The following is a 15,631-nucleotide window of genomic DNA, read 5'->3' as shown; positions in this document are numbered from 1 at the left end:
GCTACCTAGAATCAATAGATACAATGTCAAATCAATCGGTCTGCTAAAATCATATCCCTTTTGCAGCTTGACGTTCAAATCAGCAGTTGTAGATATCGGTTTTCCTTTTGTTTTACCAAACTTTTGGAGCATCTTTTCGACGTAGTGCCCTTGATGAAGGAAGACTTGCTTGTTTATTAGATCTTGAACGATACAGACTCTGACATAGCAATACAGTTCTCCCATATCTTTCATCTTAAACTGCAGCTTTAGACTGTCCTTGACACTTCTCATTTCTGTGATATTTCTTGCTAGAATCATCAGATCGTCAACGTGAACTCCAATAATAGTTAACGCATCGTTTACATACATGCATACATACTTTTTTCGTCACGTAGGCCGATAAAAGGCAGCTAAAAGGCTGATGTGGACTTACAAAGTAAAGTGTATCTACAAAATTAAAATAATAATAATAATAATAACAATAACAAACTTGTGAATTTATGGTAATTAAGAATAGATGTAATACCAATTAAGATAATCTACAGTTAATTGACTGTAGTGTTAAAAATAAATAAAATTAGTAAAATGACATTAATATATGTAATTTACAATGTCTTTATTTATTCCCTATAAACCATTAAATGCTATTTAATCTAGAATGTCAGATTTTGCTTTAAGAGCAGATTTAAAAGAAACAATGTTCGGTTTGCTCTTTAAGTACATGGCTAAGTTATTCGCTGGAATAGACGCATGGCGAGAGAAGAAAGATTGACAGAAGTTACTTTTAGGGCGTTGCACGTATAGTTTCAGACTGTCCCTTAGATTTCTCAACGGAGGGTGTTTAATAGATAGAGAGCTTATGCCAGCCGGAGCTCTATTGTAAAGTGCCGGGTAAGATATAGTTGCAATCCTCTTTTTGTAAATGTATGGTAAGGACTTCCATTTTATCGCTGCCAGGACTTCAGTGTTGGGAGCGGGTTTCTTCAGGATAAATCTCGCAGCTACAATGTCAATGTCCTCTAGGGTCTGAAGTGACACTGAAGATCGCCTTAGTGCAATTGAATACGTAATACTTGGAATGATACCTGTAAAATAAATTGACTCTAAGATGCGATTGTCGTGTCCTTTTAAGTGTTTGAGTTTCTTCACTCTTGCTGAAAAACGTTTGCTCAAAGATTTTACATGTGGCGACCAAGATAATCTTTTATCGATAAGAATCCCTAAACATGTAGCTTTCGAAACAAACGACAACTCATTTTTCCCCTAAACAAATTTTCTGTAAGGGTCCGATGAATTTTGATTTAGAAAACAACATTAGTTCAGTTTTTGCAGGATGAATAGTCGTGAAGTTATCCTTGGCCCATCTGTTTAAGTCGACAATCGCTTTCTGTATCTTCGATAAGACTTCATCAACAGTATTTCTAATACAGAAAACTGTAGTATCATCTGCAAACATTTCAACGGAAGCGTTCGTCGTGGCTCCGGGCAGAGCATTTGAGTAAATGGTGTAAAGTGGGGCCAAGTAAAGACCCTTGGGGTACACCAGTATTTCCAACGATTCTGAGTTAGAACCAATCACGGTGACAAGCTGTTTAGGATTTTTTAGGTAATTTAGGGGCCAATCGTAAAAGGAGCCACTAATGCCTATAGAGTGTAATTTATCCATGAGAACTGTATGGCTGACGCAATCCAACGCTTTCTGAAAATCAGTGAAGACTTCGTCAATAATATTGCTTTCATCGAAGGCTAAACGCCATCGTTCTGTTAATGAGAGTAAAAGAAGTTCAGGTGAGCCTCCTTTTCTGAAGCCCCATTGATTCAAAGAGATTAGATTGTTGCCGTATACGAAGTTGTCAAGTTGTTGGCTTACAAAATTCTCCAATAGCTTGCCCGGAATGCTGAGAAGAGAAATAGGCTTGTAGTTTCCACTGTCGAGAGTGCTCCCCTTCTTGTGAAGACATTTCACTTGTGCTTGTTTCTACTGGCTGGGGAATTTGCATTCCAAAATACTTCTTTGAACCAGTGGCATAAAGCAATCCAAAAATGCATCTCCAATAAGGCGCAGCTCTCTGCTGGATATATCATCAGGTCCACTCGCCTTGCTGGGTTAAAAACCGGACCGATGTTTGCAGTTGTTCGTTTTCCCTCGAAAGTTTGTACTGTCTTCCAAAAATCTATAGCAGAGGTTGTCTCATTACATTTTGATAGCCAATAATTTGATTCCGCTAGTCTAAGGAGTTTGGTGCATTGATTTCTTGCCTTCTTATAATCTATCCGGTCTTGTGAGCCCTTCGGTGTTTGCTGTTCTTTAAGGGTTAGTTTATAGCGTTTATTCAACTCTTTACGTAGGGAAGAGTTCATCCAGGGTAGGCCTGCTCTTCTTATCTTTACTCGTCGAGCGTGAACGTGAGATTTCATAATGTCCTTGTATAAAAACTCCCAAGCGCAAGTAGCATCGTCCAGATCGTCAAAGGCATTGCAGATACTCCATAGGGCAGAAGCAAAGTCCGTTCTTAATGAGTCGAGATCTACCTTTTTGTAATCATATACTGTTTTGAGAATTGGCCTCTGACGTTTTCTTTTGAGATTTACGATTGCATATATTAAGTGGTGATCTGAAATTCCTAAATCACAATCACCCTGGTGAGAAATTTTTTAAGTATTATAGCAGATTACCAGATCAATTAGCGTTGTGAAGGTGTCTGTGATCCTTGTTGCTTTGCTAATGACGTTCTTTAGATTCAGTTTATTCAAAAGCTGACAGAATTTCCAGGTTGAAGAACCAGTAAAATTATGTTGGTAAAATTATATTTGGTTCGTTTCATCCATATGCGATCCAAAGTAGAAGAAAATGTATTTAGGAACGTGGTATCATCAGGCTGGAGATTCATAGAAGCAACTAGAAGTCTCTGAGACGCTACCGTAACGTCAATCCAGGCAGCTTCTGTAGAGTTGTTTACATTTATGTCTTGACGCTCGTATGCATCTAAATATTCAGAAAAGTAGATAACCGTGCCACCGCCTTTTCGGCCATCCTTCCGATCGCATCGGGAAGTTTTGTATCCAGTAATGGCGATTTTGTCATCAGAAATATCCTTACTTAGATGGGATTCAGTTATGGCTATTTAAAATGTCGAAATTTATCGAAGGTAGTAGAGCTTTATTATCCAATAACTTATTAAGAAGACCATTCACATTGATGTGTGAGATCTTCAGACCTGGTAGTTGTAGTTGTAGGTCCGTTTCGAGTGATGGATAAAAATTTTCATTTTCGCGGACATCGTCGTAACATTTTGTAGTTATGGGCGAGTCAGACGAGCAATCTAGTGTTGTTTCATTGCCGAATGGTAAAGACCAAAGGCATATAGGACACCGCCAGGAAAATAAGGGGAGGCTTTGATAGTTCTTGTATTCGCTTGGCTTGATCGAGGCACGTTTTATGTGACACCGCATGTTGCAGTTATCGCAATTTACCGCTCGATGATTTCGGACTACACGCTTGTTACACACTGAGCTTTCATCTGGACCAGGACTTATGTCGATGTCCCTACTTGTGTAGAGTTGCATTTGATGGAATATTGAGTGCGAGTTCGCATAGTAACTTATCCTGGTCGCATGAAAGCCTCTCACATGCCGCACCAGACTAAGATAGCGGATCGTTTTCGTCTTCTGTTGATTGCAGAGGCTTGCGTATACTGGTATGAGAAAACACCTTGACCACGAGAAATCCTACAAGATAGGGATTTTTTTTATTTTCTTGAAGAGTAGGTTGTCTTTTAGTGAATTGGGTGAGCGATAAGAATAGTATTAAAGCGTAAAAGCAGGAGAAAACTAAAGTACGCCCTCCCGCCATAATTCCTGACATTCTGATGAATACGTAGAGATCCGCAGAGGCTTGAATAAAACCAATCTTCTCGATGCACTCCGAAGAACTTTGTTCCAACAACGGGAAGACTGCATTAACCCATACAGCGACTTCTCTAGCTTGCATACCAGATGCTCTTCCCCAGGTCTCAGGTATCCTTCCGGCTGCTGCATGTAAATTTCTTCATCAAGTTTACCGTTGAGAAAAGCTGTTTCTATGTCCATCCGGTGAATCAGCAAATCATTCTGAACTGCAAACGCTAGCAAACAACGTACGAACTACAGGCGAAAAGGTTTCATCCTGGTCAATACCATGTTTCTGGGTGTAGCCCTTGGCCACTAGGCGTACTTTGAAGCGCTCCACTGTATCATTGCAGGAGTGTTTCAGTTTAAATACTCATTTGAATCCAACAGCTTTCCAACGTGGAGCTAATTCAACTAACTTCCACGTCTTATTTTCAATCAGCGAATTGTATTCTTAATCCGTCCTGACTTTCCACTCAGCAGCGTGATCACCTGATCTTGCTTCTTGTATACTTGTAGGTTCATCAATCCCAGAAAGATGATTGGCGACATGGTGTACGCGGTGTGTTGCCGTGTCTGCTTACTCGTCATAACCATATCTGACTAGTGCTTTTCGTATTTTTGCTGAGCGTCGAGATTCTCCTGGGGAGTATTCTTCTAAATTCTTTATTTCTTCTTGTTCTCATTCATCTTTTCTAGGTATTACTTCGTTTTGCTCTGCTTCCCCGCACCTTGGGTCTGGCTCTGTTGTCATGGCTCGCTTCTGGCCGAAGTTGTTCTCATTAAACTCCGCATCTCTTCGGATATACATCTTTCGGTTCGTCTCATCAAAAAGACGATATCCCTTTGTTAACTGCTTACGGGGCGAATTGCTTGGACAATGAGGGCGAACAGGTCCCACAGCACCACATCCAAAACATGTTAACCGATTTCGTGGCGTATCTCTCCTAAAAGTCCTTGTCAGTGCTGATTCAGCCTCATTTAACTGACCGGATAGCACAGATTGCTTCATTTCTTCGTGAATGAGTGTTTTCTGGACATAATACAGGCTAACTCCGTCCACTCTTGCTTCGATAGCAGTGACAAGGGTCGCGAAACTTCTGAGCAAACTTCCTAACGAGGTCACGACTTGATCCTCTTCGGAAATGGGCGCTCCAATTGTCGCAAGTTTATCGGTGATATCTTTCATGAGCTTCAAATGTCATTCCACCGGTGTACCTTCTTTCATCTCGGAACGAAAATATCTCTTCTTTAAAAATAGGGGGTACTCCTTCTTTGGGCTAAACGGGGACGTACTGCTGGACAGTGTATATATGTTTTTTTTCCTCGCTGTCCTGAACAGGGTCTACAATTTACTCGCCTCTGTCCTACACAGGGTCAGAACCTGTCCTGAACACGGTATGGTATCACGAGCCGAGAGACGTTCAGCAGTCATCACAAGGTCATCAGTCATCATTAGATCATAGACGAGAATGCGATTGCCGCCGGTATCCTTTAGCTTAAATTTGTTTCTTCTTATCATCATTACAACAAGCGCGCATCGACAGAATAGATCGTGCCGTTAGGTATAATTTCTGTGTGTCGGATAACGTGATTAGTCACAAGTACATAGTTCTTTTTGGAACATTAGTCAGTTATTGAAGTAACCATTTCTCTTTGATTTTCTATTAAAAAGATCACCTTTCTATAGATTTTGCTTATTGACTAATTTAGAGCTCCATACTTGATGGGCTTTTGTTTAGTTTAAGTATAGCGGACACGCAAACTCTCTGGGTCTTAGACACATCAAACATGATTGGAATAGCTTATCACACAGTTTAAATTCCTGTAAAACGAGAAAGTGGGCATTTTGTCTCTTGTCCTTTACAGGGACTTAAAATAGAGGGTGCTGCCTTACACAGAGTAGGGTTTTAAAGTATTGTCCTATGTACAGGGTCAGGATTTAAATCCCTCAGTAGCACCCCTATACCCAAACATGGGTCAAGAACCCTAGCGAGGGGTCTACCGTTACAGGAGAATATAAACAGCTACATTTTCTTCTTTATCATGAGCAATTATAAGCTGTCACTATGCTCAGAAATACATGCTCCTTTTAGGCTCTTGGTAGTTTGCCCTCCTGAGATTATAGTACCACACTTAGTTTCGATACCGACTACTTTTTATACCATGGGTGTTGAAAGTATCCTTGGGTATCCCTCAATACTTCGAAATTTTATAAATAATGGTGTTGACTTTTCAAATATATTTTATTGAAATGAATGGAAGAGGAAAATGAATCAATAATAATGCTAATACTGAAGATTCAAACGAAAACTGGACGAGGGAGAAGAAAAAGAAAAGGAAATCCGCGAGAACCCGTTTAAAGAAGACTTGAAGTTGTTTCGTTGAGCTACTGAGTTTGGTAATTTGTGAGATGTGAGTGGCGGCATATTGTAAATTCTTATTTAGTTATTGTTTGAACGAAAAAGTCGAGGCAAAATTTTCCCAACGCCATTTGCATGTTTGCGCCTGAGCTTCATTTTTTCATGATAGAACCCTTAATTAAATCAGGCACAAAACCTGTAGCTCAGTAACACATGGTTAACTAGCTTCTTGAAGTTCAGCCTCCTAAAAAAGTTTGCGTGTGTGGGAGCGTGTGTGGTCGGCTCTCACATAGGATACACTAATTTAAAACCATTCTAAGCCTTAACAGTCTGTCTTCGCTCAATCTTTTCGGATGCTACTCGCTGGGCAGCCTTAAGCTCGAATCCTCGGAGTACGCTTAATCTAATCTTTCAAAAGAAGCTTTGGTACTCACTCAGAGTTATTGATAACAGGATTGCTCCCCACAACCGAAAACTTCTCGTCGTCATCATTTGTTTTCGTCGTCTGGATTGAGTTGTTATCATCTGAACCAAATGCAAACTTCTGGCAGAATTTGAGTGGCTGGAGATCGGTCCAAAATAGCCTTTGCAATAATAAATGCAATGCCTCTGAGACCTCTTGTTTAAAATCGCACACCCAATGTTGTCGCCATGTACTGCCGGCTTCCACGTATGAAGCGGGAAACTGACATGCAGGTTATTGACGTTGGATCAAGAAATATTTTAGGTTTGATATCATAATTTTCAGAATAATATTCAGTCGCATTTTCAAACTCTTTCAACAAATTAACACGTGCTAAGCAATAGAAAGCGAAAACCAATACAGTTTTGAATGACATAGTCTTAGATATGTCGAAACGTCTTGTAAATTAAAATTTCAAGTTGTCATTTCTTTATTGAGAGGTATTGTCACTCTGCTGTCTTTACGTCCATATAGTCTTAAGTAAAAAAAAGGAAAAAAGATAACGTAGTGGCGACAGATGTTTTTCATTTCAAACTCACTATCATCTACTGACAGTGGTTAGTGTTGGCTTTTTTTCATCCGTTTACATCGAATTACGTTTTTCTACAGCTCTAGCATCACAGAAGTTGCTTAGAAACCGTGATCACGACTCCGTATGAAATGCTTCTATCGAATAAAGGTTTTTTTTTTTTTTTACCTCATTTTTTCTAATTACCCTCACGTAGTGCAGAGCGGAAGATCTTGCTGACGTGGGCCACGCACTACAAAGTGTTATTGACAAAATATGTGATGTTTTTCATTTCTTAAAATGATGAATGGAAATAATAGCTCAACGCAGCTTCTTTAGTCGTTTGACTTTAAAAGCTGTGACAGACCTATGAATTTCGTCATACTTTCTTCATTTTACATCCTCAATATTAATCTGTACGTACGTGGGGATTATAGTCACGAGGAGTATTTATTAGTCATCATTATTTAGCGCGAACGGAAGAACGGAAGAAGGAGGGTAGGGTGGGGAAGAGGTTTTAGGGTGATCACACGGTTTTCACGGGGGACGGAAAGGGAATCAGTAGTCGATAACAGAATGTGACGAGGAGGATTACAGAAAAAAGACTGCCAAGGAGGGGTTACATAAAAAAGCTACAGAGCCTTATGAGCAATCAGGTAAAGTTTATCATAACACGTCTAAAAAAACTTCCACCTTCTCCTCCCCCTTCATCTCCAGATAATAATTAGTGACCGTTTCCTAATCTGCATAGGAAGATTGAAGATCAGTCGCTTGTCTCACGTTGTAACGTGTGATATGGATTGCAACGTTTAGAATACGTATAATCTTTATACTCCCGAAGATAAAAACGCACAACTTCAGCTGTACCTAGTCTACTTTATTGCTCAAGAATTCACACGACAGGCATGTTTTACTCGCATCCAAAATGGCTATTTGGCAGTGTTCTATAGCTACTGTGTTCATTGTAATAATAATTTGCTGTTTAAACACCCGCATAATAGTTCTAATTAGTTCGCAGATTAGCTTTCTTCCAAAAGAGACGGGTAAATACCCAGAATTTAATAACAATAATACGTTTTTGCTATCAACCAGCTGTTTCTTTAATAATAATAATAATAATAATAATAATAATACTGTGCTCATTCTAATGATAATTTGCTGTTTAAACACCCGCATAATAGTTGTAATTAGTTTGCAGATTAGCTTTCTTCCAAAAGAGACGGGTAAATACCCAGAATTTAATAACAATAACACGTTTTTGCTATCAGCCAGCTGTTTCAGATGCCCTTAGGGTTTGTAGAAAAAACTTTAGAAATGATCGATAATAAAGAAAAACGAATAAGAAAGAAAAAAAAAGGTCAATACACGCAATCTAAAAGGAACGCGGAATCCAAAGGTGTAAAGTTCGATTACTCACGATGACTCAAAAATTTTTCTTGGTCTCATGCCTATAAGAAGACGAGCAGCACCTGCTCTGTCGATGTTCCTTGCTATTTTTTTTTTTTTGCTGTAATATTGTAATAAATGTGCTGTCGTTAATACAACCATGCAAAAAAAATAAAAACGGCCACTAGTGGACAAAATGCCAAAACGGCCACTAGTGGCCAAATTCCCAAGTCGACCACTAAAGCCTGGTTCACATATGATCGCAGGCACTCGCATGCGACCGTACTCGATCGCAGGCGATCGCACTCGATCGCCAGCGATCGTCTGCGATTATATGTGAACAGCTCTGCGATAGTGAGCGATCGAGTGCGATCACGATCGGAGGTGATCGCAAGGATAGAACCACGTTCTATTCGTGTGATCGGTTGCGATCGAGTGCGATCATATGTGAACAAAGTTCTGCGATCATGCGATTGAATGTGTCCAATAATGCTATGCAAGGGACATGATGCCATGAAAACCAATTGTTTATCAACTTTTACACGTGGGTGTGTTTAGACAAGATGCTAGTGAAATTGACACGGAACAGTTTATGGAGGAAATTAGGAAATACGATTGCCTGTTCAATCGCTTTAGCAAAGAGTTCTCTCTTTCTTAAGACTTTCTGCACCAAGAAGCGACGTTTCCTCTTTGGTCTGGCAGCGATTCCCCCGTTTAAGTAAAGACAACAGAAGCAGAATGTTAACACCTATTAAAAGCTCAGCGTCCTTTGCGTCTACTTTGGTTGACTGGAGTTACATTGTATTGCCGCTGAATGGTAAACCGTGGACTCGGTTGTCGGGTGTCTCGAAAACTCAGACCACGAAAACTCAGACCTTACACCCGAAAAACTCAGACCCTTTGGGTGTCTCGACGAAAACTCAGACCTGAAAACCTGAGACCCTCTGGGTGTCTCGAAAACTCAGACCCGAAAAACAAAACATATTTACACCGCGTGAATGCCGCAAGCCGACTTGTTTACTGTTCGTCGATACAGCGGCATTAAGTGCACTGATCATGAAAATTATCTGCCGAGAAAAGAAAAAAACGGCTTGCAGTGTTAGATACGTGCAACGATCATGAAAGTTATACTCAACATTCGTATATATTTTTCTTTTCGTTATCGTATAAGCCAAGTTTATATCCACAACGTGTCGTGTCGTTATAGGCCATTCGCGAGGGTCGACATTAGATACATGACGAGCTTTATGCGACTTTGAAATTCACAGCTGGGTATGGGTTCTAATTTCCGGGGTAGTCAAGAAAATCGAATTAGCAAAAGTACAGATCTGTCATGACTGCACAGTTTGCGGTGATGAAGGTGCTAAGTATATCTTGAGTGCGCTGTACAAATGAAAACCAGATCATGTGTCCATAAATGGTTTGTTTTCGACTCTAATTACACTTAATATATAACAAAGTGCTTCGTCGCGCGTAATACAAAAATTGGCGCGAACGAGATATGGCGGCGAAGCTATATCCTCTTCGCCGAATTTTCGGACTGTCGCTCGATCCTGGCAAAATTTGGTACACTGTATCAAACGACTCGTTTTGTAAATGAAGAGAGTTCATGAGGAGTGATTGAAGACATTGCAGACGTATGCGTCCGCGATCTGGTCGATGGAAATGGTGGACAAGTCGACCCACCGTGGTTTGGTTCGTCGCCAAAGAAGGACACTGTTAATGTTTCAACCCTCTTCAGAATAATTAGAAGATCATTACGACGAAAAAATCTCGTTGAATAGCTAGTGGTTGCTTCAGATCAATTTAGGTTGGTGAGGGAATTATTAAATTTTCACCAGTTTGACTCGGAAATGGCTGGAAGATCGAATTTTCGCGGCAGCTCAAGACAGGTTGGATCGCTTGGATTGGAGACGCCACTATCTACGCCTGCTACAGTAGCCGACACAGTGGTCGCGCCTGTCTCTTTTCAGATATAAAGCGACCGCTTAAAGATCTGCTGAAGTTGGATAAATCGATAGGACCTCGTTTATTCATGAAACGAGCTGGAAGACCTCTTGCAGGTAAGGAAAATTTTTGGGTTATCTAAATGGCTGAATCTAAGATGAACATTTAAATCCACTTTCAATTTGTGCACATACATGTACTGCATGATGCTGCTGCTGATAATGATAACACTGTTTGTTTGTACTGTAGGGAGAGAATTGGAATTGTTCCAATTGATTTAGCTATCAAAACTGGCAAAGGGCTCTGTGGTTCTTAATAGAGTGTTAGCTCTGGCTGTTTATCCAATTGCGATTGCTAATTGTGTTGAGAAAAAGTTAGTAGAGTTTGATTTTACTATACTGTGGATATAACTTCTTTATCATTCCCTATCACAGGTAATGGGTAACTGTTAATTGATAATCCAAACTCAAACATAGACTTACTCTTAGACTTTTTTTTTACTTTTCTCAGGAGCAAGGTGTAGAAGTTGATTGTTTGGCTAAATGAGGAGAATAAAGTTCTGAAAGAAGAAGGCTTCACTGTTGATGGCAAACATTACAAAGCTACCTTTAAAGGTTGCATTTCAGATTGGATTATGCTTTACATAAAAAAATTACTTTTTATTAACCTTTTCAGGTTTAGGTCATATTTATTAAAATTAATTTTTGTAAATTATCATTTTACTTTTATTTTTTTCTTAGTTACATTTGACTATATACATGCTTCTTGAAAAAGTCAATGAAGAAAATTTTGTGCTAGCTGGGCATGGACTCAGTGTTGAACTCTGTTTGTTATGTCATACATTTAAGGGTAATTTGAACATTTTTTTCCAAAAAAAAAAAAACAAAAACAAAAACTAAACAAACAAAACTTGAGCCTAAGCAGTGTCAATGTTTCTAGAAAACAGGCATCCCCATATCCCCTTTAGAAGGTTTTTGGTGTTAGCCACCTAGCCCTTGGAATATCCACTTTGTTGCTTTACAAATTTTAGCATTTGAGATACCATTCCCCTTTGTATTCTTAACAGCCTTCCTCTTTGGATGGATAAATGTGGATACTATTTGAAGTCAAAACCTTAATCAAGAAATTATGTCTGATCCAAAAGATAACTTGAGCAAGTAAACTCTTGAACAGTTGACAGATAGCAGTTAATGATTCAGATCATTAAATGGGCTTCTTTTTGAGTTTTTTTTCTTTTCTATGGAATATGGGCCACTACATGTAGCTACTACTTTTGCACCATTCAAATAATTCACTTTCAGTGTTAATAATTGTCCTTTTCAATTTCAGTTACTGTCTGGCCTTCCTGAAGTAACAGAGAAACTTGACTTTTTTAAGCTGCGACTCTGTGAGAAATGACATCTCCAGGTGCTTTTTGGGAACAAAATATTTGAACTGGAAACTTTGGTAAGTGTTTGACATGCCTGGAACAGCAGAGGAACTGTGCTTTTCAAACTACAGCTGTGTGTTCCTTGGGCACTAAAATGGTAAAATTTCCCTTTCAAACTAATTATAGGAATTAGTTTGTAGTAAGTAAAAGATTGTTGGTATCACCATTTGGCCTGCCTGAAACGGCAGAGGAAACTAGCTTTTCAGGCTGTGACTCTGTGGGAAATTTATCCCCAGGTGTTTCTTGGGCACTAAAGTGTTATTAATTCTACATGAGCCATTATTGAATTTAGTTTATGTCGAGTAAAAGACTGTTGGTATCACTGTTTGGCCTGCCTCAAAGAGCAGAGGAACCTGGCTTTTCAAGCTGTGACTCTGTGGGAAATTTATCCTCAGGTGTTTCTTGGGCACTAAAGTGTTATTAATTCCACATGAGCCATTATTGAATTTAATTTGTGTCGAGTAAAAGACTGTTGGTATCACTGTTTGGCCTGCCTGAAACAGCAGAGGAACCTGGCTTTTCAAGCTGTGACTCTGTGGGAAATTTATCCTCAGGTGTTTCTAGGGCACTAAAATGTTATTAATTTTACTTGAACCATTTTTGAAATTAGTTTTTCGAGCACGAAAAACTGTTGATATCACTGTTTGGCCTGCCTGAAACAGCAGAGGAACTCGGCTTTTCAAGCTGTGACTCTGTGGGAAATTTATCCTCAGGTGTTTCTAGGGCACTTAAATGTTATTAATTTTCCTTGAACGATTTTTGAAATTAGTTTTTCGAGCACGAAAAACTGTTGATATCACTGTTTGGCCTGCCTGAAACAGCAGAGGAACTCGGCTTTTCAAGCTGTGACTCTGTGGGAAATTTATCCTCAGGTGTTTCTTGGGCACTAAAATGTTAATGTAATTACTTATAAACAAGTCTATATTTTGATTGATAATATCCTAATTTGTAACCAGAGGACAATAATTTTGGAACTTTAGTTCTCTAGAGCAGACAAAAGGTTCACCTATTTTAAGCTGGTACTCTGTGGAAGTCTAATTTTTACAGGTGATTGCCAGACACTTACAGGGTAAGATCACATGAAAAATTTTGGTTCTTTGTTTTCATATTTTTTTAGTGAATAATTGTTGAGATCACTGCTTGGCTTGCCTGAAACAGGAAAGGAGCTTGGCTTATCTATCTAGTGATGACTGTATGGTAATTTTTTTCATGTGGTTCTCATTTGCACACAAAAGTGGAAATTATAATGAACTTAACATGATCAATTCAGTCTTTATTCAACTACTTAAAGCAAGCAAAGGAATATTGTTGTTACCTATTCTACAATGAGGCCAAAAGTATTTTTTATACTACATGTATTTGAATCATTACTGTGAGTGGTTTTCTTAAATATTTCAGTCTTAACAAGAAGCCACAATAAAAACTGAATGTCTCATTTGATGGCATCTACATGTATGTGTTTATCCACTGTATGTAGCACAATACAAGTAACTATGAATGTCTATAATAATGGTTTTAATGTTATTCAGTGCCTATATTGTTTCTATCTAGGTGGTGTATTATTGTGATGGAAACCTTGGAGTGACATTTCTTAGTACTTTGAGAAAGATTAACATGCAGGCAAGCAAGAAAAGAAAAGATATGTTGTCAAAAGAGTCATATATATTTTTCTCTTAGTTACATTGTCATATATTTTATAGATTGGGCTTTTCCCATATAATTCTATTTGTTGAATTCCCAAAAATTGGATACCATATGAATTCACATTATCTGGTAGTTCCGTTTCTTCTCCAACATCTATGACTAGTTGTGACTGCAGAGAGGGTTTCTTGGAATTTTGCATTTTCTTTGCAGCTTCTAGGGCAGCACGCCCCGACAGATTAACAACACCTTTTGTTATTTCTGTGGAGCCAATGAAGGATTTTGTCAAGCAAAACTTTACCTTAACTTGGTCAGACAGAGCTCGCTCCACGTCACCAAGGTTGTAATTTTTAAAGGACATATTTACGAAGAGTTTTGTCCTACTTTGCTGGGTAAATGACCCAAAAAAATCAAGTCTTACATTTGTAAAGGTGAAGTGGCATCACTTTGCTGCGAAAGAATTTTAAAGTATTAGTCAAGTCCACAGAGGCGTACAAAATACATTAAAATTTCACGATATTATGATAAACATATTTTTAAGAAACACGAAAAGTAACGCTCGTCTCACTGAAGTGCTTCAAGATGGCATCAGGACGACTTGTAACCCTGAGGTTATATACTCCTGGGCGTATATAACCTCAGTCGCCATTTGAATTACGCTATTTGATCTTCTCTTGGTCTCAAAATATACACCAGTGTTGTTCGTTGCCTGGTAACAAAAAGTACATGACATGGAAAGGCATAGTGAGGGCCACAAGTCTTACTCTTACAACCATTGCAAATAACTGGTTTCGGGGTTCTAGTTCACTTATAGTTTGTAAAAATATGCGGAATAGAGGATCAAGACAACTGGCCATTTTTTGTTCTAATTTTCAATACTGGGCGCGAGCATGTGAGCCGTTGTCGATACAGCCCGGCCTTGAAACTGATGCACTTCGTTCGAGCAAAGCCGAAATTGTTTGCTTTGCTACACTGATAAAAAGCGGCTGTCTGAAGTAAAATTGATCAAAGACCCAACGAAACAGTTAAGCTCTTATAACACGTGGAACTGTGCAGAAAAAAAACCCTTTGGAGAAAGATAAATGGTAACATTACGAATAGTCTGAAGAGTTTGATCCAAGTTTGTTTTTTTAGTACTTACCAGGAACTCTAGGGTTATGTGCAGAGTTTAAACGCTCCATGATTTCTGCCAGCTATTTCAAGTATGCCCATTCCAGTTAAAAGTTGTGGCTTCTCTACTGGAGCCTGCTTACTTCCCAAGTTAGGAAAGACGATACTCTGTGGAGTATCACAACAAGGATACTTTTGGTTGTAATGCTTTTCTAACGCCCTTCTTGTTGTCATGTGTTTCGCGCATATAAGGCAATTTGTAACGTAGATTTCTGCCATAGTTAGTGAGCACCGTTTACGCGTCAAGCCATTCTCGTTCTTGGAGCGGAAGAACCAACTATTCCGGCATGAGTTTCAAACGCGTGTGTGTCAAACCGGAGATTCATTATATGAAAGCTACGACAAGGGATATGTTTATTCAAGCCGGCGGTAGGTAATGAGATTTACCATTATTTCCAGGTCACTACCCAGATCTAAATAGTGATTCTCTTTCGCAGTCAAGTTTCCACAGCAATTTAGCGATCTCTAAAGTTATTACATGCTCTTTAAAAAGAGCACAAAAGCAGCATTTTTCTCCGATTAAGTTGACGTATGAAATACCTGAATAAAGAGGAGTCACTTTCCGAGTGTTTAGCGACTTTGCGTTGCGTTCTACTTCGAGTTATTTGTGCGTTGTCGATTTCTTTAAGAAGACGAAAGCGACGAACAGGAGAGGCTAATTCACAAAGAGCGAATAAAGAAGCAAAAGCAAAGACGAAAAGATAGAAAGAAAAGAGGTAAGCTAGGATCGCAGATCGCCGCAGGCGAATAAATACAGAGGCAGAGGTCCTTAATCAGAAACACGTCGATGAAGGAGAACTCGTTGAGAGGGGGACAACATGGACTAAGTGCCGCTAGTGACAATTTTTGTCTGG

At 39.1% G+C, this 15,631-nt stretch overlaps 1 long non-coding RNA gene across 1 annotated transcript; it reads left to right on the top strand.

The window, feature by feature from the left end:
* The first annotated feature begins 9,951 nt into the window (after positions 1 to 9,951).
* LOC148736853 (uncharacterized) lies at positions 9,952 to 15,340 on the top strand. Its single transcript, XR_015997101.1, has 5 exons — positions 9,952 to 10,653; positions 11,048 to 11,151; positions 11,867 to 11,983; positions 13,084 to 13,163; positions 13,518 to 15,340. It is a non-coding gene; the product is annotated as an uncharacterized LOC148736853 (long non-coding RNA).
* The last annotated feature ends 291 nt before the right edge of the window (positions 15,341 to 15,631 follow it).

This window comes from Stylophora pistillata, chromosome 2 (assembly GCF_964205215.1).
Source record: "Stylophora pistillata chromosome 2, jaStyPist1.2, whole genome shotgun sequence".
In the NCBI taxonomy this organism is placed as follows: Eukaryota; Metazoa; Cnidaria; class Anthozoa; order Scleractinia; family Pocilloporidae; genus Stylophora; species Stylophora pistillata.
The sequence above is the reverse complement of the archived record's forward strand: the minus strand, read 5'-3'. Positions and strand labels throughout refer to the sequence as shown.